This window comes from Lytechinus variegatus, chromosome 11, assembly GCF_018143015.1.
Source record: "Lytechinus variegatus isolate NC3 chromosome 11, Lvar_3.0, whole genome shotgun sequence".
Classification (NCBI taxonomy): Eukaryota; Metazoa; Echinodermata; class Echinoidea; order Temnopleuroida; family Toxopneustidae; genus Lytechinus; species Lytechinus variegatus.
In genome coordinates, this window is record NC_054750.1 from 16,154,733 (window position 1) to 16,177,587 (window position 22,855).

A 22,855-nucleotide genomic window follows, 5' to 3' on the forward strand; every position below is an offset into this window, starting at 1 on the left:
GAGTTCTCTCCAGCTAAGGCACCTGTTTCCGAGGCGCAGTGCAGGCTATTATTTGTTCTGACATTTAATGAAGAATGTTTATTTCTCGACTTCCTTCTCGATTTCATATTCCGCACTACTGAAACTCTAATTGGAGAAGGCCAATACCCTCTCCGCATACTACTTAATACATCGCTCATATAGCATAATCCTCTAACCTCTAAAACAGCAACATACATGATAAACTCTAAAATCATCTTTGGAAGTCTACAAAATATCCTTGCAACGAGCTCGACTACGACCAGCATCATGACGACAATGTCATAGGGATTAAAATGACTGGGTATCTCTTCTGGTTTCGGTAACGGCGTTTGCTAATGTCATTAAATGGTTTCTTCCCTAGTAGGTAGTGCCGAAAATGCCGAACAAACAAGACGATTGCCAGAAATTCATGTCTTGTGGTGCAATATCGACGTTGGGTTCCGGTCAATGTCTTGCTAGGGAAGGCGACCAGTCTCCCAACTTCCTACTGGGTGACGTCATCCCACTGGAGTTGAGATAGGACTGCGCCTATTCCTGATGAATATGCATCTGCGTCAAGAATGAACATGCCATGGTCGTCGGGGTATGCCATGACGTCACTCATTAGTGCATCTTTCAATTGTTCGAATGATGATTGGCAGACATCATCCCAGGCAAATTTTTAGGACTTTTCTAGTAGTTTATTCATAGGGGATGCGATCGATGAGAAGCCGCGAATGAATGGGCGATAGTATGAACATAAACCAAGAAAGGAACGGACATCACCTATCGACGTCAGCGTCGGCCAGTCGCGAACTTTGGCAACTTTCTCAGGGTCAGGCTAGTCTAGTTCTAGACGATTTCAATTGAATCATATTCTCCGCCGTATCGTACTATTCCGTACGTACACCCAAGCCGAGTGAGCGCGCACACCTGTTGGCCCGAAATAAAATAAGACAATAAGACATGTTATTTGGTGTCAGTAAACTATTTACTTTGTGATACATCTTAGATGTTAAGGCTTGCTGGGGAAGTTCTTTATATTGCATCAATTTCTGGCTTGCGCCCAGTTAATTATTCAATGCTGCTGTTAACTTCTGAAAAAAAATCCATGATAAATGTCAATAAGGAAAGGAGATAAGTATGTATGTTTCCAAAAGTCAATCACTGTCATCTACATCAGCAATAGCCTCTTCAAACTCATTCCAAGACCAAGCATCAGAATCATCAGAGTTATCCTCTTGGACTGGGGTACTTTCATTCTCTGGCAAATCTGTCCTTCCAAGGACATCAAGGTACATTTCCCACGTTTTCTGTGCAACAGCCTGGCTACCAAAACTGTATCTGTTCATGAATTGCCTTTGTGACAGGTGCACGTTGATTTCACTCATCAGTTTGTCTATTGTTGACTGAGGAAGTCCACTTGCAATATCCACCCCACTGTACAGGTGATCTGGGCAGTCCTTCACCAATTCACTTTGATATTGCTCCAAACATCTCTTAAGTTTGTCTTGCTGGGTAGGTGATGGTATGTTGATGGTGTACTCTGGGTGTTCTTTCATGGACAGTTGACGGCGTGCTAGACTCTCCAAGTGGGGCGGCTTTGCAGAGCAATCACTGCCACAACACGTACATCCAAGTGCACAGATGTCGCAACAATCATGTTTTTTCATGACTTCAGCACTGCTTGACGAAACGTAACTATCATTGATGACACCTTTCCTGCACTCCTTTCCCAGCAAAAACCTTTCCATTGCTTTGGAAAGTCCTCTCCCGACAACATCTCCAGGGTAGCTCAACGTGAGGCACACACTCTGTTTCCCATCTCTCCCAATCCTTCCTGCCATCTGCAAATAATCATCCAGCTGAGATGGGCGTCCGACCATGATCGCAGCTTCTGTCCCTTTGACGTTTACTCCCATCCCGAATGCTATAGTAGCTATCAACACTTGGATTTGTCCAGTTGGGTTGCCCATGTCTGCTGTTATCTCATGTTGAACGTCCTGCTCTGTGTTTGTATGATACATCTGTACAAGAGAGATGAAAGGCCTTGGTAGTTGACTACAAACATGGCATAGAGCTCGGCAACCAACTTAAGAGATTGGCAATACAGTATTGTCCTTGGGCACTGACTTCCTTTTCGCTTCAGCTCATCGATGAGAAACTTCAATGACTCGTCAAAGTCCTTTGTCTTTGTGCCCAGCACAACTTGTTTGATGTTTTGATTGTCGGGAGAATCAGCAATCGTCACATAGTTCCTCATTCCGAGACTCTTAGCCACCTTGCACCTGACATGTGTTGTTGCCGTTGCTGTCATTGCAACGACAGGCACAGCTGGAAGAATGGATCGCAGCTCTCCAAGCCGATCGTAGCTTTCTCGAAAAGCTTGCGTCCTTCCAGAAGACTGGCCCCTGTGGAAATAGAGAGGAAAATGTACATGGTTAAAATCAGCATCAGTGTTTATAGTACATGTATATAGCTATACACTAAAGACCAGTGGTCAGCCCACTCTAATTTGTTGCAAGGTACTTCTAGTCAAGAAATATATTTTGCAAGTACTTGTATATGTAGGTAATTATATTTTGATGCATCCCCTTTTAATAAGCTGCATTAATGAATATCTCACAAATCCATGTTTTTAATCTGAAGTCTATTCATTTTCTCATTATCATGATTATTGGATAACAAAATTCATAATTTCATTAAATACAAAAAGGTTGGGATATTTGTTCAACGGTTTTTCTCGAGACAGGGTGCCCCTTCTTGGTTTTTTCAGAGCATCTTGCTCCTGTAACAACACGCTGTCTCGAGCGTACCAATCGCCTGATTAGTGTTGTGTACATTAATCTTGTTCAATGGCTTGATATGATCAGCTTGCTCAACGGCTTGATATGATCAGCTTGCTCAATGCATATTCATAAAACATGACGTATAACAGTTACACTAAGACTGCTTCACCAAAATAATGCAAAATTTAAAGATGTCAAAATTTAAATCAAGCTCCCTTTCTCAGTGATGTTTTTATTTTCATTTACCTTAGCTTTGCATTTTTAGCACTTACTCTAATATTACCATGATCATGATTACGATTAATAAAAATAAACCCACCATTTTGTTACGCAGTGACTTTCATCGACAAAAAATCCACACAGACGCTGCTGAACACAATCCAACTTCAGAAATTCTGAACCATTCTCTCCTGTCAAAAACTCTGGAGACGTCGTCAGCAAAGACAGCTTACCATGAGACAACTGCTGGCGAAGCTCGTCGGTTAATCCATCACTGATGTCTGCTGCAGAAATTCCTAACTCTGCAGCCCTATGAAGCTGGTCCTTAATGCTTTTAAAGGCATAACCACAATCACAAAACTCTTTCCTGCAGCTGAAACGGTTTTTTCCTGACCAGTCTTCAGAAAGTCAATACAGGTCGAGGCACCTTGAAAAACCACACTCTTTCCGTATCATGTAGGTACACTCAAGAATACATCATGTCCTCGCAGGAAACTTTCGAGTGCTTTATCCTGTTGGTTCTTCAAAGTTGCTATTCCTAACTGTTTGGACATATGCAAGATGGAATCTCTAATAGAAGGACGATGATTCCTCGTCGCCATCACATCAATTAAAACGATCATGAAAGTAAAACTGAGAAGAATATTGCGCACAATCCAAAATCAAATTCGTATCGTAAACACGTTGAAATGTGTGTGGACCTATTATGTACCGTATATCGTAGCTATTGAATTGCCCGCTGCATAATATATCAACATACACAGTACATGCACTGTGCAGTACACACTGCGTATGTACCGCATGCATAATCCCATCACACACGAGTCCACAGCTATTGTGCAATAATTGCTTCTGCATTTGAAAAACACGATAGTCTACCATTACCGGGTGCTTTCTAACCATACTGCATTATTAGGGGAAACAAATACAAGAAGATGTATTTCTGAAGGGGCTTTTAGATTTCTTTCAATTTATTTTCTAATTAATTTATATCAATCACCACCTTTCTAGGGAAAAGCAAATCATGTTATCATTAATTTGTAATATATATTTCCCCACACTACCTAACGAAGCTGTTAACAAAGACTAGTGGTTGGATCGGAGGCATGCCCACGTTAATGACTGTTTCCCAGATTTCTGGGGGAGTGACGTCAGTGCGGAGGAACTGTTCTAGACGATTTTATTTCGGGCCAACAGGTTCTCGGATGTGCGCACTCACTCGGCTTGGGCGTACGTACGGAATAGTACGATATGGCAGAGAATATGATTCAATTGAAATCGTCTAGAACTAGACTAGGTCAGGCTTAATCCCAGATGCACTGACTATGTCTCCTAGATATGATACCTGGGTTTGGAAAAGGTGACATTTTACTTGGTTTTAGCTTTAGGCCGGCTTCTCCCAGGTGTCCAAGTACCTCGTCGAGACGGTAGGTGTGCTCGTCAATAGTTGAGCTCATTACAACGATGTCATCAAGATATAAGATCAATGTTCGCCACTGCAGACCTTTCATGATTAATTCCATTGCATGCTCAAAAGTGCTGGGTGCATTGCATAACCCAAATGGCATTGCGACATATTCATAGTGTCCAGTCCGTGTACTGAATGCAGTTTTGTGCCTATCTTCTTCTTTAATGTCTATTTGCCAGTAACCTGACTGTAAGTCCAATGTAGAGAAGATTTGTGCACCTCCTAAGCAATCTAGACAGTCTTCAATGCGAGGTAATGGATAGGCATCCTTTCTTGTGACGTCATTTAATTTTCGATAGTCAACACAGGGGCGCGTCGTACCATCACGCTTGCGAACATACACAAGTGGGCTCGACCAAGCACTCGTTGATTCTCGAATGATGCCCATTTCAAGCTGCCTCTTGATTATTTTCTCTTCCTTGAGCTCGAGGTGGCCGACGGGGATGCTGTTTGATTTGGACTGCATCCCCAGTGTCAATGTTATGCTGGACAATAGAGGTTCGCCCAACATCAATCGAAGAAGATGCAAATGTAGATGAATGTATATCCAATAACTTAGAAAGTTCATTCTGTGTATCCTGTTCGAGTCCTTCGCATGATTTCTGGTATAATGATTGCAAGTCATCTGACCAGCTGTTTGATTGAACGTCCCCATTCGGACCAGCTTTCACTGTACGAATAATGGGTTTCGAACTGTTCATAGTGTAACACTCTATTTTATGTGTACATTATTTGGAATTATTCGATGGCAAGATGAATAGAGTGTCACTCCAACAGCACACACCAAACAGAAAATACAGTTCACTCCAGTCACTTATAGTTATATATCGTAGTTTAATTAAAACTAGTAGATTATGATAAGTAAAGTATAGATCATTCTGCGAGTGATGATAATGGTTGAAACTAGAAGTATGGGACCTCACCCGAAGGTGGAGAGGCACCCTAGAGAAAGAACCTGAATCATAAAATGGTGGGCTTTTATAGAGTAGAATGGAATGTCGGAATGTCATTAATGACCAACATACAATCAGATGAAGTGTCAAATAAAATTGTAATTGGTTCTGAACAGCCATTAAAAAGACAGGGATGTGTGGGTCATCTGGGTATGAGATGCCAAATTGGGAGTCATACGGCAATGGTATCAACACATATACATTATTGATCAATTTGATAGAAGCAATTCACATACCAGCTCGAAGATCAATTGGTTCATTTGATGTATTAGCAACTTTTACTGGTATGTCTATATCATTCCAAGTATTATCAACTAAAACAGATGCGACATTAAGATCATCTTTGTTACAGGCATGAGCAGTTTTCTCAATAATAGCACAGGCTCCAGAGTCAGTCAAAATTATTTACCTTTCCTGGTACTATGAACTCGAATTGGGTGGTACAACAATATATTCAACATATACTGCACCTACATGTACTTGATTGCAGTCTTGACTTTCAATTGGGATCAATAGATTGTCAATATGAAATCCGCGTCTAGCTTCTAGAATACAATTATAAATGATGCATAAAATCAAATCCAATCAAGCATTCATTGCTTATGTCTGTCAGAGTCGACCAAAATTTGCATGAGGCCCCGTTCACACTGCCAGAAATATACGCTGAGAGTTCGTTTGATTTGTCGATGCATATTATCTTGGGACCTGGTTCAACATATTGGGCCATGACCTGGTCGATGGGGTCAGCCCTCCCTATTCCCAGCAAATAGTTCCATGTTGTTTCAGGAATTCATCCCTGTCTCAGACTTGGTAGTTTATTAAAATTATGGGTGCACTGCTGACCGCTTGGCCATTTCTGGCATTCATTTCTTCATAATTCTCCTTTTCCCTCACTTAACTTGGTCATAAGATCTGACTGATGAATGGGGGTCCAGTTGATATAGTGAAAGACAGTTCCAGACACATCCCGCTTTCAGATAGCACTTGGTCATTGTCTTTTCTTTTCACTATGAATGGGACCATACTTCCAACGCAAAAGGCTTGAATTCACAAAGGTAGATTCTGCAAAATCCATGGATTTTGCAAGACCCAAAGTCCACAGAGTGTGAGTGACCGGTATGATACTTGGACTTACCTGTGTGTAAGGTTCAAACTAATATACTTTTCCGTAGTCAAGGAGCCAAACAAAAACAAAGTCAAACAGGTTTTATAGAATGGCTGGGGATATAATTATGTATTCAAGGCTATGAAGATACAAGGCTATAAAAGTAACAAAAATGTAATATCACGACTTGGACAGAATCAGAAAGCAAACTCAAATTACGTATTAAATAACATTAAATAAAAATAGATCGGTCAGTATCCACAAGGAGAACGAAACAAAATAAAAGGAAACAGTTTGTGTGTCTTTTTGTCTGATATGGAGATAACGGTAGCAAAAGAAGTGTAGAATCTCTCCTAAATAAATATCTCAATCGATCTGGATAATATTTCAACAAGGGATCCAAAATTAATGAAGATACTCCAGATAGCGTCTCTTATCCAGTGTCGACCAAAACGAATGTGCACGATCAAAAACTATAAATCCGGTAAGCATCTTACAAGGTATTTTGATTCCACAAATAGGCTTTAAGAAATACAATCTGCATAGTGTTTATCAGTGATGTCTTGAAAGGGGTTCCGATTCCAATTATTGGCTTAAAAAAATACTCACAAGCTGGATAGCGTTCAAATCAAGATGCTTTGATTCCAATACCAATGTTTGGGTGCAGAGGGGCAAACAGGTTGTGCAAAACTTAATTCTACTTCCAAGGTAAATTCCAAGATAAAATGAATAAATTGCTCAAAATGCTCAATATATGGTTCGTCACAAAATTAAATATTCCACAACTGCCAAAATGTGTCCTCTTCTTCACATCCAATCCAACTCTGTCCAATCCTTTTCAAAGCAGAAAATGTGTCTTCTCTATTCCATTCATGTGGCAGCTCTCTCTGCCACGTCATAAGTCCTGTTCTCTCTTTACTACAAAATACTGACCATTTAGTGTTTTCGCTAATTCTACTGCCATACAAGACTAAGTTAGAACTATGCACAACAAAATATCTCAGTATGAACAGATCTACACTATCCTACACTGACATTCCATAGAATTTCTGACCATGAGCTTATACCGAGACTAAACTAATTCTATTCTACTATAAACTATGCTGACTCAAATGGGAACGCTGCTCAGTGACCGTCTGGGTCAACCACCCTGCCCATAAACCTGTTAACGCTAACCATGCACACATCCAAGGATAATGTAGAGGGGGAGAGGGAAAGGGAGTGGGGTAAAAGTGTTGCCTATCACAAAAGATGCCTATACTTTACATGTGTACACCTCTGATGAAATCAAGTGCTGTAATTGCTTGAATATTGCCGAGTACAATGTCTTCATCATATGGGTTTTGAAGCTGCACGAAGTCTCCCGGCAACATTTCCTTTGTGAGGATGGTTGAGGCAGACAGTGGGGATGGTGGGGGACCGCCACCAGTCTGCCTCAGTTTGGCTTTGTACGTGCTGTACTCTTTTTTGGCGAACACCCTTTGCCGTTTCCATAACTCTTTCATCTTGTTTAGTGGCCACCGCCTTCCAAAACGAGCACAGAATTGCTCCTCAAACTCGTTCCATGCCTGGTGCTTTGCCTCATTGGCTTTGTGGTTTGTCTCCGTGTTACATATCTTGTCTTGTTAATCAGATATCAGCTCTATATGATATTAATTCCGGCTTTCTGCCACGGTTCAAGACCTTGGTTGATATGTTGTGTGCCCTTGCAGCTACATGTAGCTGAGATTTGGATGATGTGTAGATTGCAAGGATTTAACTATGTCACAATAGTTTATTCACATATGGATTGATGAAGTCTCTGACAAAAAAACTCCCTGATTTAACTTTCCAATGTCTAGATTGCTACATCTTTTGGAAGTGCTGATAATAAATTTTGTGAGTGCTTGCTTGTAATAGTCAACCATTGTTTCTTATGTCAATGACAGACCATGGACCGTATCCCCTAGGCCCATGCTGTATCTAAATCCCAAGATTGATGATGCAGAGAGCCCAAGATTTCCAAATAATGGGCATCTGTCTGCAGTCAGAAGGCTGGGTCCCAAACCTATATAATTTAGATGTTTTTCATTTTCAGAATTAATGAAACCATTTTAACTTCAATGTTTAAAGATTTCTGTTGATGATATTTGTACTTTGTCTATAAACGCTCCCTTACCCCTCGACAGAGGCTTTATCCCGACGGGCGGGGAAATGGTTTTTGGTAAGCTCTGTTTAGCTCAGGAAGAAGCACCGCCTCACCTCTGCCAAGCTGGGGGCAGGTTAGTTAACAAAAAGATCACATTCAACATAAACGTAAAACTAAAAAGAGAAGTAAAAGATTTAAATTTCTAATTGGTCATTTGTTTGTTATGCTCAAGATGTATGCTTGCACTTCCTTGGTTTTCCCAAAACTAATTAACATGGTTCACTTTCTAGTATTACCAAAAAGACACAGTGTAAATTATGAGCTCAACATGCATGTGTATTCACACCATCACTCAAACTGTTAGTAAGGGAAAAGGCAAAGGGACATGGAGAAAAGAAAGAGTTTTTACTGTTTTCTGAATTCTTAATGTCCTCCTTATTATTATATGACTAAATGTCCATAGTTCTAGTTATATAGGCCTTTTACATGGAAATTCTGGATTCCTCTCACGACATGCCTCGCCATGACGATCTCACTACAATGACCTGCCTCGTTACGACATGCCACAAGTTTCCTTCATGTAAATTATTTCACAATCGGCTCACCAGCTCCTTTTCCACAGGTTTCAACAGGATCAAGAAATGTTCATTCCTCAATATGTCATCTGGAACACTTGAACTTTTTGCAGTTTGACAGGGAAAACGTGGGGTTTTAGACTGCATTCACACTCGATCAAGCTAGTCTGCCACCAATGACTTGATTTTATTGGTCAAGCTAGTCTGCCACCAATGACTTGATTTTAGCAGCAACCACGTTCCCAAAACTTTGCCCGCTCTGAGTCCCACATGCATTATTAACAAAGTGAGTATGGTGGTCGTTTTCATGTTCCTGTCCAGAATGTACCTGAAGAACCGTCTTCTCTGTTCTTGCTATGTCACAATGGTTTATTCACGTATGGATTGATGAAGTCTCTGACAAAAAAACTCCCTGATTTTACTTTCCAATGTCTAGATTGCTACATCTTTTGGAAGTGCTGATAATAAATTTTGTGAGTGCTTGCTTGTAATACTCAACCATTGTTTCTTATGTCAATGACAGACCATGGACCATATCCCCTTGGTCCATCCTGTATCTAAATCCCAAGATTGATGATGCAGAGAGCCCAAGATTTCCAAATAATGGGCATCTGTCTGCAGTCACTAGGCTGGGTCCCAAACTGATATAATTTAGATGTTTTTCACCTTCAGAATTAATGAAACCATTTTAACTTCAATGTTTAAAGATTTCTGTTGATGATATTTGTACTTTGTCTATAAACGCTCCCTAACCCCTCGACAGCGGCTTTATCCCGGCGGGCGGGGAAATGGTTTTGGTAAGCTCTGTTTAGCTCAGGAAGAAGCACCGCCTCACCTCTGCCAAGCTGGGGGCAGGTTAGTTAACACAAAGATCACATTCAACATAAACGTAAAACTAAAAAGAGAAGTAAAAGATTTAAATTTCTAATTGGTCATTTGTTTGTTATGCTCAAGATGTATGCTTGCACTTCCTTGGTTTTCCCAAAACTAATTAACATGGTTCACTTTCTAGTATTACCAAAAAGACACAGTGTAAATTATGAGCTCAACATACATGTATATTCACACCATCACTCAAACTGTTAGTAAGGGAAAAGGCAAAGGGACATGGAGAAAAGAAAGAGTTTTTACTGTTTTCTGAATTCTTAATGTCCTCCTTATTATTATATGACTAAATGTACACAGTTCTAGTTATATAGGCCTTTTACATGGAAATTCTGGATTCCTCTCACGATATGCCTCGCCATGACGATCTCACTACAATGACCTGCCTCGTTACGACATGCCACAAGTTTCCTTCATGTAAATTATTTCACAATCGGCTCACCAGCTCCTTTTCCACAGGTTTCAACAGGATCAAGAAATGTTCATTCCTCAATATGTCATCTGGAACACTTGAACTTTTTGCAGTTTGACAGGGAAAACGTGGGGTTTTAGACTGCATTCACACTCGATCAAGCTAGTCGCCACCAATGACTTGATTTTATTGGTCAAGCTAGTCTGCCACCAATGACTTGATTTTAGCAGCAACCACGTTCCCAAAACTTTGCCCGCTCTGAGTCCCACATGCATTATTAACAAAGTGAGTATGGTGGTCGTTTTCATGTTCCTGTCCAGAATGTACCTGAAGAACCGTCTTCTCTGTTCTTGCTATGTCACAATGGTTTATTCACGTATGGATTGATGAAGTCTCTGACAAAAAACTCCCCACTTTTACTTTCCAATGTCTAGATTGCTACATCTTTTGGAAGTGCTGATAATAAATTTTGTGAGTGCTTGCTTGTAATAGTCAACCATTGTTTCTTATGTCAATGACAGACCATGGACTGTATCCCCTTGGACCATCCTGTATCTAAATCCCAAGATTGATGATGCAGAGAGCCCAAGATTTCCAAATAATGGGCATCTGTCTGCAGTCACTAGGCTGGGTCCCAAACTGATATAATTTAGATGTTTTTCATCTTCAGAATTAGTGAAACTATTTTAACTTTCATGTTTAAAGATTTCTGTTGATGATATTTGTACTTTGTCTAACGCTCCCCTACCCCTCGACAGCTGCTTCATCCCAGCAGGCGGGGAAAGGACTTTTGGTAAGGTCTGTTTAGCTCAGGAAGAAGCACTGCCTCACCACTGCCAAGCTGGGGGCAGGTTAGTTAACACAAAGACCACATTCAACATAAACGTAAAAGATTTAAATTTCTAATTGGTCATTTGTTTTGTTATGCTCAAGATGTATGCTTGCACTTCCTTGGTTTTCCCAAAACTAATTATCATGGTTCACTTTCTATTATTACCAAAAAGACACAGTGTAAATTATGAGCTCAACATGCATGTGTATTCACACCATCACTCAAACTGTTAGTAAGGGAAAAGGCAAAGGGTCAAGGAGAAAAAGAGTTTTTACTGTTTTCTAAATTCTTAAGGTTATCATTATTATATGACTAAATGTCCATAGTTCTAGTTATATAGGCCTTTTACATGGAAATTGTCTACTTACCTGATTCTGAATTCCTCTCACGATATGCCTCACCATGACGATCTCACTACAATGACCTGCCTCGTTACGACATGCCACAAGTTTCCTTCATGTAAATTATTCACAATTGGCTCACCAGCTCCTTTTCCACAGGTTTCAACAGGATCAAGAAATGTTCATTCCTCAATATGTCATCTGGAACACTTGAACTTTTTGCAGTTTGCTACTGAACTTAGTAGAGATGATACAGCATATTTTGTTCCGATTGCAGTAACGCAACAGGTGACTTGATGAGTATATGCTTCACCAAATTTCAGTCGGTTGTTGATTTCTTAATTATTCACATATTCAGCAAACTGAAGATATAGATGACAGGTTATAAAAGTTTCTTTCTGTAGCAGGAAAAACTTTGATTTTACTTTTATAACGGGTTCTTCAAGAGTCCATTTGGTTACGAAGATGAAGAAAGAAAGTAGAAGAGTGGGTTGCAAATGCTCTGGGACGTGAATAAAATTTTTGCAAGTGCAAAGAGGACAGGGAAAACGTGGGGTTTTAGACTGCATTCACACTCGGTCAAGCTAGTCTGCCACCAATGACTTGATTTTAGCAGCAACCACGTTCCAGTAACTTTGCCTGCTCTGAGTCCCATATGCATTATCAGCAAAGTGAGTATGGTGTTCGTTTCCATGTTCCTGTCCAGAATGTACCTGAAGAACCGTCTTCTCTGTTCTTGCTATGTCACAATGGTTTATTCACGTATGGATTGATGAAGTCTCTGACAAAAAACTCCCTACTTTTACTTTCCAATGTCTAGATTGCTACATCTTTTGGAAGTGCTGATAAATTTTGTGAGTGCTTGCTTGTAATAGTCAACCATTGTTTCTTATGTCAATGACAGACCATGGACTGTATCCCCTTGGACCATCCTGTATCTAAATCCCAAGATTGATGATGCAGAGAGCCCAAGATTTCCAAATAATGGGCATCTGTCTGCAGTCAGTAGGCTGGGTCCCAAACCTATATAATTTAGATGTTTTTCATTTTCAGAATTAATGAAACCATTTTAACTTCAGTGTTTAAAGATTTCTGTTGATGATATTTGTACTTTGTCTATAAACCCTCCCTTACCCCGGCGGGCGGGGAAAATGGTTTTTGGTAAGGTCTGTTTAGCTCAGGAAGAAGCACTGCCTCACCACTGCCAAGCTGGGGGCAGGTTAGTTAACACAAAGACCGCATTCAACATAAACGTAAAAGATTTAAATTTCTAATTGGTCATTTGTTTTGTTATGCTCAAGATGTATGCTTGCACTTCCTTGGTTTTCCCAAAACTAATTATCATGGTTCACTTTCTAGTATTACCACAAAGACAGTGTAAATTATGAGCTCAACATGCATGTGTATTCACGCCATCACTCAAACTGTTAGTAAGGGAAAAGGCAAAGGGTCAAGGAGATAAAGAGTTTTTACTGTTTTCTAAATTCTTAAGGTTATCATTATTATATGACTAAATGTCCATAGTTCTAGTTATAGAACTATGGACATGTTCCTGTCCAGAATGTACCTGAAGAACCATCTTCACTGTTCTTGCTATGTCACAATGGTTTATTCACGTATGGATTGATGAAGTCTCTGACAAAAAACTCCCTACTTTTACTTTCCAATGTCTAGATTGCTACATCTTTTGGAAGTGCTGATAAATTTTGTGAGTGCTTGCTTGTAATAGTCAACCATTGTTTCTTATGTCAATGACAGACCATGGACTGTATCCCCTTGGACCATCCTGTATCTAAATCCCAAGATTGATGATGCAGAGAGCCCAAGATTTCCAAATAATGGGCATCTGTCTGCAGTCACTAGGCTGGGTCCCAAACTGATATAATTTAGATGTTTTTCATCTTCAGAATTAGTGAAACTATTTTAACTTTCATGTTTAAAGATTTCTGTTGATGATATTTGTACTTTGTCTAACGCTCCCCTACCCCTCGACAGCTGCTTCATCCCAGCAGGCGGGGAAAGGACTTTTGGTAAGGTCTGTTTAGCTCAGGAAGAAGCACTGCCTCACCACTGCCAAGCTGGGGGCAGGTTAGTTAACACAAAGACCGCATTCAACATAAACGTAAAAGATTTAAATTTCTAATTGGTCATTTGTTTTGTTACGCTCAAGATGTATGCTTGCACTTCCTTGGTTTTCCCAAAACTAATTATCATGGTTCACTTTCTAGTATTACCAAAAAGACACAGTGTAAATTATGAGCTCAGCATGCATGTGTATTCACACCATCACTCAAACTGTTAGTAAGGGAAAAGGCAAAGGGACATGGAGAAAAAGAGTTTTTACTGTTTTCTAAATTCTTAAGGTTATCATTATTATATGACTAAATGTCCATAGTTCTAGTTATATAGGCCTTTTACATGGAAATTGTCTACTTACCTGATTCTGAATTCCTCTCACGATATGCCTCACCATGACGATCTCACTACAATGACCTGCCTCGTTACGACATGCCACAAGTTTCCTTCATGTAAATTATTCACAATTGGCTCACCAGCTCCTTTTCCACAGGTTTCAACAGGATCAAGAAATGTTCATTCCTCAATATGTCATCTGGAACACTTGAACTTTTTGCAGTTTGCTACTGAACTTAGTAGAGATGATACAGCATATTTTGTTCTGATTGCAGTAACACAACAGGTGACTTGATGAGTATATGCTTCACCAAATTTCAGTCGGTTGTTGATTTCTTAATTATTCACATATTCAGCAAACTGAAGATTTAGATTACAGGTTATAAAAGTTTCTTTCTGTAGCAGGAAAAACTTTGATTTTACTTTTATAACGGGTTCTTCAAGAGTCCATTTGGTTACGAAGATGAAGAAAGAAAGTAGAAGAGTGGGTTGCAAATGCTCTGGGACGTGAATAAAATTTTTGCAAGTGCAAAGAGGACAGGGAAAACGTGGGGTTTTAGACTGCATTCACACTCGGTCAAGCTAGTCTGCCACCAATGACTTGATTTTAGCAGCAACCACGTTCCCAAAACTTTGCCCGCTCTGAGTCCCACATGCATTATTAACAAAGTGAGTATGGTGGTCGTTTTCATGTTCCTGTCCAGAATGTACCTGAAGAACCGTCTTCTCTGTTCTTGCTATGTCACAATGGTTTATTCACGTATGGATTGATGAAGTCTCTGACAAAAAACTCCCTACTTTTACTTTCCAATGTCTAGATTGCTACATCTTTTGGAAGTGCTGATAAATTTTGTGAGTGCTTGCTTGTAATAGTCAACCATTGTTTCTTATGTCAATGACAGACCATGGACTGTATCCCCTTGGACCATCCTGTATCTAAATCCCAAGATTGATGATGCAGAGAGCCCAAGATTTCCAAATAATGGGCATCTGTCTGCAGTCAGTAGGCTGGGTCCCAAACCTATATAATTTAGATGTTTTTCATTTTCAGAATTAATGAAACCATTTTAACTTCAGTGTTTAAAGATTTCTGTTGATGATATTTGTACTTTGTCTATAAACCCTCCCTTACCCCGGCGGGCGGGGAAAATGGTTTTTGGTAAGGTCTGTTTAGCTCAGGAAGAAGCACTGCCTCACCACTGCCAAGCTGGGGGCAGGTTAGTTAACACAAAGACCGCATTCAACATAAACGTAAGAGATTTAAATTTCTAATTGGTCATTTGTTTTGTTATGCTCAAGATGTATGCTTGCACTTCCTTGGTTTTCCCAAAACTAATTATCATGGTTCACTTTCTAGTATTACCAAAAAGACACAGTGTAAATTATGAGCTCAACATGCATGTGTATTCACACCATCACTCAAACTGTTAGTAAGGGAAAAGGCAAAGGGACATGGAGAAAAGAAAGAGTTTTTACTGTTTTCTGAATTCTTAATGTCCTCATTATTATATGACTAAATGTCCATAGTTCTAGTTATATAGGCCTTTTACATGGAAATTGTCTACTTACCTGATTCTGAATTCCTCTCACGACATGCCTCGCCATGACAATCTCACTACAATGACCTGCCTCGTTACGACATGCCACAAGTTTCCTTCATGTAAATTATTTCACAATCGGCTCACCAGCTCCTTTTCCACAGGTTTCAACAGGATCAAGAAATGTTCATTCCTCAATATGTCATCTGGAACACTTGAACTTTTTGCAGTTTGCTACTGAACTTAGTAGAGATGATACAGCATATTTTGTTCTGATTGCAGTAACACAACAGGTGACTTGACAAGTATTTGCTTCAACAAATTTCAGTCGGTCGTTGATTTCTTGAATATTCACATATTCAGCAAACTGAAGATTTAGATTACAGGTTATAAAAGTTTCTTTCTGTAGCAGGAAAAACTTTGATTTTACTTTTATAACGGGTTCTTCAAGAGTCCATTTGGTTACGAAGAAGAAGAAAGAAAGTAGAAGAGTGGGTGGTGAATGCTCTTGGATGTGAATAAAATTTTTGAAAGTGCAAAGACGACAGGGAAAACGTGGGGTTTTAGACTGCATTCACACTCGGTCAAGCTAGTCTGCCACCAATGACTTGATTTTAGCAGCAACGATGGTCCGGTAACTTTGCCTGCTCTGAGTCCCATATACATTATCAGCAAAGTGAGTATGGTGTTCGTTTCCATGTTCGTGTCCAGAATGTACCTGAAGAACCGTCTTCACTGTTCTTGCTATGTCACAATGGTTTATTCACGTATGGATTGATGAAGTCTCTGACAAAAAACTCCCTACTTTTACTTTCCAATGTCTAGATTGCTACATCTTTTGGAAGTGCTGATAAATTTTGTGAGTGCTTGCTTGTAATAGTCAACCATTGTTTCTTATGTCAATGACAGACCATGGACTGTATCCCCTTGGACCATCCTGTATCTAAATCCCAAGATTGATGATGCAGAGAGCCCAAGATTTCCAAATAATGGGCATCTGTCTGCAGTCAGTAGGCTGGGTCCCAAACCTATATAATTTTCAGAATTAATGAAACCATTTTAACTTCAATGTTTAAAGATTTCTGTTGATGATATTTGTACTTTGTCTATAAACCCTCCCTTACCCCGGCGGGCAGGGAAAATGGTTTTTGGTAAGGTCTGTTTAGCTCAGGAAGAAGCACTGCCTCACCACTGCCAAGCTGGGGGCAGGTTAGTTAACACAAAGACTGCATTCAACATAAACGTAAGAGATTTAAATTTCTAATTGGTCATTTGTTTTGTTATGCTCAAGATGTATGCTTGCACTTCCTTGGTTTTCCCAAAACTAATTATCATGGTTCACTTTCTAGTATTACCAAAAAGACACAGTGTAAATTATGAGCTCAACATGCATGTGTATTCACACCATCACTCAAACTGTTAGTAAGGGAAAAGGCAAAGGGACATGGAGAAAAGAAAGAGTTTTTACTGTTTTCTGAATTCTTAATGTCCTCATTATTATATGACTAAATGTCCATAGTTCTAGTTATATAGGCCTTTTACATGGAAATTGTCTACTTACCTGATTCTGGATTCCTCTCACGACATGCCTCGCCATGACGATCTCACTACAATGACCTGCCTCGTTACGACATGCCACAAGTTTCCTTCATGTAAATTATTTCACAATCGGCTCACCAGCTCCTTTTCCACAGGTTTCAACAGGATCAAGAAATGTTCATTCCTCAATATGTCATCTGGAACACTTGAACTTTTTGCAGTTTGCTACTGAACTTAGTAGAGATGATACAGCATATTTTGTTCTGATTGCAGTAACACAACAGGTGACTTGACAAGTATTTGCTTCAACAAATTTCAGTCGGTCGTTGATTTCTTGAATATTCACATATTCAGCAAACTGAAGATTTAGATTACAGGTTATAAAAGTTTCTTTCTGTAGCAGGAAAAACTTTGATTTTACTTTTATAACGGGTTCTTCAAGAGTCCATTTGGTTACGAAGATGAAGAAAGAAAGTAGAAGAGTGGGTGGCAAATGCTCTGGGACGTTGATAAAATTTTTCCAAGTGCAAGTGCAAAGAGGACAGGGAAAACGTGGGGTTTTAGACTGCATTCACACTCGGTCAAGCTAGTCTGCCACCAATGACTTGATTTTAGCAGCAACCACGTTCCCAAAACTTTGCCCGCTCTGAGTCCCACATGCATTATCAGCATAGTTAGTATGGTGGTCGTTTTCATGTTCCTGTCCAGAATGTACCTGCAGAACCGTCTTCACTGTTCTTGCTTACTTCGTTGACAACATATTCTTACTGGCAAAAGTATTGAAGAGTTTGGGGGCTCTTAATGAAAGGGGGAGAGTGCAAAATGTAGACTTTCTGAAGTCAAGAAAGTCACACACACACAATTAGAAGATAGACAAAGTGAAAGCAAGAGTCAGGACAGGAAAAGGAGGAAACTTAGATATACTTACAAATACGTCGACGACACACGGGACTTCGCCGGCGAACATCACAGAAAACAGTCATTAAAAGTGTCAGTACAGCCAATAAGTATCAGGATTAGTTGGGTGAACTTGGATGAGCGCGTGGTTGAGAATCCCCGAACCCGGAGCAGCAAGTGTTGATGGAGGTCTTCACCGATGCTGCCCAGATCCGAGAATGGCGGATCTTGGCCGATACACCTTACGGGCTGCAGGGGACGCACATAATACGCGCGTGTGCAATGTGTGCACACGCACACGAAAGTGAGAACCGTCAGCCCAAAGAGGATGGATACCGAAGAGACAACACAAATTCACAACAGTATGAGTAATGATCTATATTATAGATGGCATGATCTGTATTTTTTTTGTGCCATTACAGATGATCAATGTTGGAATGAGTGCTGATTGACGTATGTGTGCACGGCCACTGGTGATTCGTTGCTGCCGGCTTGCCTAATCCATCCGGCCCGGCCAGCTGCGCTAGTGCTGTTGCAAAGCACACGCCTCGACTGCCAATTGGACCGTACTGTGTATGCTGGTAACTTAGAGAACTTACCCTGAAAGGGTCTATTACAGGGCAGTATGAATTAAAAAAAAATAATAATCAGGTATTTTTAACCTGAAGTTACGAGTTCTCTGAATTTAAGGGGTGTTCTGGTGATCGAGGGAGACTGATTACCCTCATAGGCCCGTATTCTGAAGTCAGATTTAATTTAAACTCTGGTTTTAATTTGTGGTACGGGGGGTCAAACTCTAGGTCAAAGGGGACCTTATAAACCGCTCCAATACATTATTTGATGCATATGCATTTAACAACAGTAGAGGTCAATATATCAGCTAATTTGACTCCAAAAACAATATTAACTGTCTGGGAAGGATAAGTATGACAGTTGTCTTCACCATTGAATAATTAGTAAAGAGCACAGGAAATATGAGAAGCATTCACTCTAAACAAAATTTTTGAACTCTTTGGCTTGCCATAATATTAGCACAGAGTTAGACCATGGTCTAAATTAAACCCGACTTTAGAATACGGGCCATAGAGTCACTTCTGACGTGAGTCATGTTTAAGTGCCCACACTTGATAACGTGATGCGCAATCTCATTGATTACTTTATCCATAGTAGAGTGCGCTGCATGACTGTGATCTGACCAATGAGGTGATGTATTATATGCCACCCACAACTGGGAATGAAAGATAATCAAGCTGAAAAACCCCAGAGAGCTTTCCCTAAATTATATATATTTTTTTGTATTGTTATGTACTTTGTGAATTTATATACTACTTATTGCGCCCAATAATTAGTAATATCAAATGATTAAATATACAGGTGTATCACTGCCATATTTGACACGTTACATGTAGACTGGGCATTGAGATCCTAATTCAGTTGGTTTAAGTGTACACTCTACCAGGTGGGTTTTTGTAAGGCTATTTGTGAAGTTATGCATGACTTTCCGAACAACTGGAACATGTTCTTATAGTCAGCTACATAGGGATATGTCATTTAGCACAAGAAAGTGTCGCCAGTTGTGCATAGAGTCATCCATATCTTATGATCAGCTTTATGAAACATCCACCTGGCCCCTTTTCTCCAAGCTATAGAAGCGCTTGATTGCAGGGCTAATTTGTTATTATTACATTGGTCATTATGTGTGATCGATTATACAAATAATTTCAGTTTCAGTTTCAAATTCAATTGTATTATAGGTTTGTGATACAGGCCCAAGGCATGGTTTTTGGTCTTCATAGAATCTTACTTGTAACCAGTAATCAATGGCAACAATAAAGTATTAGGACTCATTGAGATTCTCAGAAAAAGGAATATCTATTTTAAAGATCTGTACATTTGTTTTATAAAGCAATACTCATCGTTTTGCTCTGGCTTTGGTACAATAATTTCCCTCACTCTGTACATGTGAGTTTAAAACTGTCCTTATGCATCAACATTTGGCGTTCACAGTATGCTCCTATAGTGGACTCTTTGAATTGTTCATCTTTAGTTACAGCGTGACTTGTTCCACACCCAGCAAGTCGAACAGCGCCCTCTGGAACACTGTTTTTTTTTCAGCTGGGTTTGTCTTCATCCTAACATCAGGATCTCGTTTCATGAAATTTGTTATAATAACAGATTTGGAATAACAGCTACTGTATTCCATCAATTTAATTGGCTGATTGGGAAATTGGTATAGATATAAGTGCATTTATTATTATAACAAGTCTTTAATGAAACGAGACCCCAATCTTCCTTGACTCAGTCTGTTTCAAAGCAATTGTGAGAGGTCAATCCTGTGAAATTCATTGGATTCCCCCCCCCCCCAAAAAAAAAAAATACAGATCAGATATAGTTATGGTGACAAGCCAGATATTAAATCTATATTTAGATCTTGAAAATTTGAATCAAGACTAATTTGATCTAGATATACTATTCAGGTACATGTTCTATTCATTCCCTGTATTTTGTAATGTATTATTGACTGCATGTAAAACAGAGATCACAATTGAGAATAAAATGAACCCTTAACCCTAAAACCAACAGGGGGGTGAATCAACCTCATCTCAACATTTTCTGTGACCATTCCGCTGTGTGAAATCTTTTTAACGTACCGCTCGCTGACTTTTTACATGTACTTTGAAGTCTTGCCCATCTTTTGAGACTAAATTTACGATGCCTGGGTATGCGGTTCAAAAATTACACAACATTACATAAGTGAGTTAGACCTCAAAATTGTTCCCAAATGTAATGTAAATTGAGTTTTCTCATCTTATTCATAAAGATATGATTATTTTTACTTTCATCAGATGAAGTTAATTGATTTGAGCATAATTATACTTCAAACAGGCTCTGCAATAAATTTGGTTTAAAAAAACAAAGAAATATACATCCCACATCTACACCTGCAATGGTCACTGTACCTTTAGGACATGGAGCAACAAATTTTTCAAGAAACCCTGGGGATATGTGTTGCGAGTCCATAATGCCTCTATTTGCCTCAGGGCGGGGTATAGACGAAGTGGGAGGACACGAGTTCGAGCCAGAGATTGCAGACTGCGGCATCTCTGAGTGAGATCGTTGAAGACATTGTTTGCTGATATGTCCACGTCCTTTACAGCAAAACATAGTGTTTCCTCTTGGCACTGATCTCTTTGTGATCAGTTTTCCCACAGATGAAACACCTGAAACACCTGGTTACCTTCTGAGAAGAGGATGTAGAACCCTTTTTTCTTTCTTTCACCAGAGCTTCAACACTTCTCTGAAGTAGAGCCACATTATCTTTCAAAGACTTTATTTCTCCTTGTAAATCAACATCCGCCTTCTTAGTAGTTGCAACATGGATCTCTGTTGTATCAGTTATTGCTTTTTTTTATATGTTTTATTGAATCAACAAAATTACAAATTTACAAGTGATTGTTACAATGATTTAAAATAGATGTAAAACAATAGTTACAATATAACAAAACAAAACCAAAAAAAAAAGGAAAAAGTTAGAGAAAACACATAATACAAAGCATGGTGTCTGCTTGATAAAACTACACGCTAAGCTTCACAATCATTAATCAGAATAAAAATAGCAAGCAAAGCATACAAAACTTACACAATATGAATGTTAGCTGCAGTTCATTGTAAAAATCATCACATAGGAAAATATTAACCATGCTTTGTAAAAAAAGGATAATAATAATTGAAAAACACAAGCAACAAATTATGGTTGATCTTCATGACATATGGGTATATTTTCTTCTCACAATTAATAAATATAAATAAAAAACAAAAGAGATTGAAAACTATTATTAAAGACAAGACAAAGGAAGGCGGGCACATGATAAAAGAACAGGACTTCAAATCAAAACACAGTCCTGTTCATTATGTGCACTGATGAAAAGATAGGCAAAAAAAAACACACACACACAAATGCACTAAAAACCGACTTCTGGCAAAAGAAGATAATTGATCTGTTTGGTCTACTTAAAGATAAAATATAACATAAAAATAAAAAGACCCAGCAAAAGGTCAACTGTAAATACCATGATTCAGCTAAACCGACTGGCTGTATACTGTGTAAACAGCTTTCCTATAAAATGAGGATTCCTTGTACATAAGCTAATAAATATTTAACCTCATTCTCTGCTTTCAATTTGTTCACTTCCCTGACAACCTCATCCAACTGGATAGTACAAGCTGATATTGTTTCCTCGTTGGCTTTTACTTTCTCATTGATTTTCTCAACCTCTTCCACCACAAGCATCTCCATATAATGTTCTAGATTAGTAAATCTTTTATCTAACATGCTGGTGAACTTACTGAATCATCGTGGAGGTGAATCGGCATCTCCTTCTTGTTCATCAAACGTAAGAGTGAGCCCTTGCCTGACGTTGGCTGCGCTGTTCTTGGCATCAGCTAAATCTTTATCGACTTTCTGCTTTATCGGAGATTCATCAGGTTTCTTTACCAAAGACGTGGGGGAGTCCATCAGCTCATCCCGTAGCACTTCAAACATATTCGATTTCCCCATTTTCGTATTCGGATTCGGCTTTTCGGGAGTATTCAGCTACCTCAAGACTCATCTTGTCACCAATTGTGTGTCCTCCGCCGGTTTTTAGTGAAAATGTGGGATTAAATTTCACTCACAACTTTCATGACAGATGGTCAAGGGCGCCCTCCTGCTGTTCTCGTATCAGTTATTTCTTCATGTACAGCAACCTTGTCTCTTGACCAC

The 22,855-nt window shown here is 39.3% G+C and overlaps 1 pseudogene; it reads right to left on the reverse strand.

Moving 5' to 3' along the window:
- Positions 1–947: 947 nt before the first annotated feature.
- Positions 948–22,651, reverse strand: LOC121424235 (annotated as a pseudogene).
- Positions 22,652–22,855: the final 204 nt, after the last annotated feature.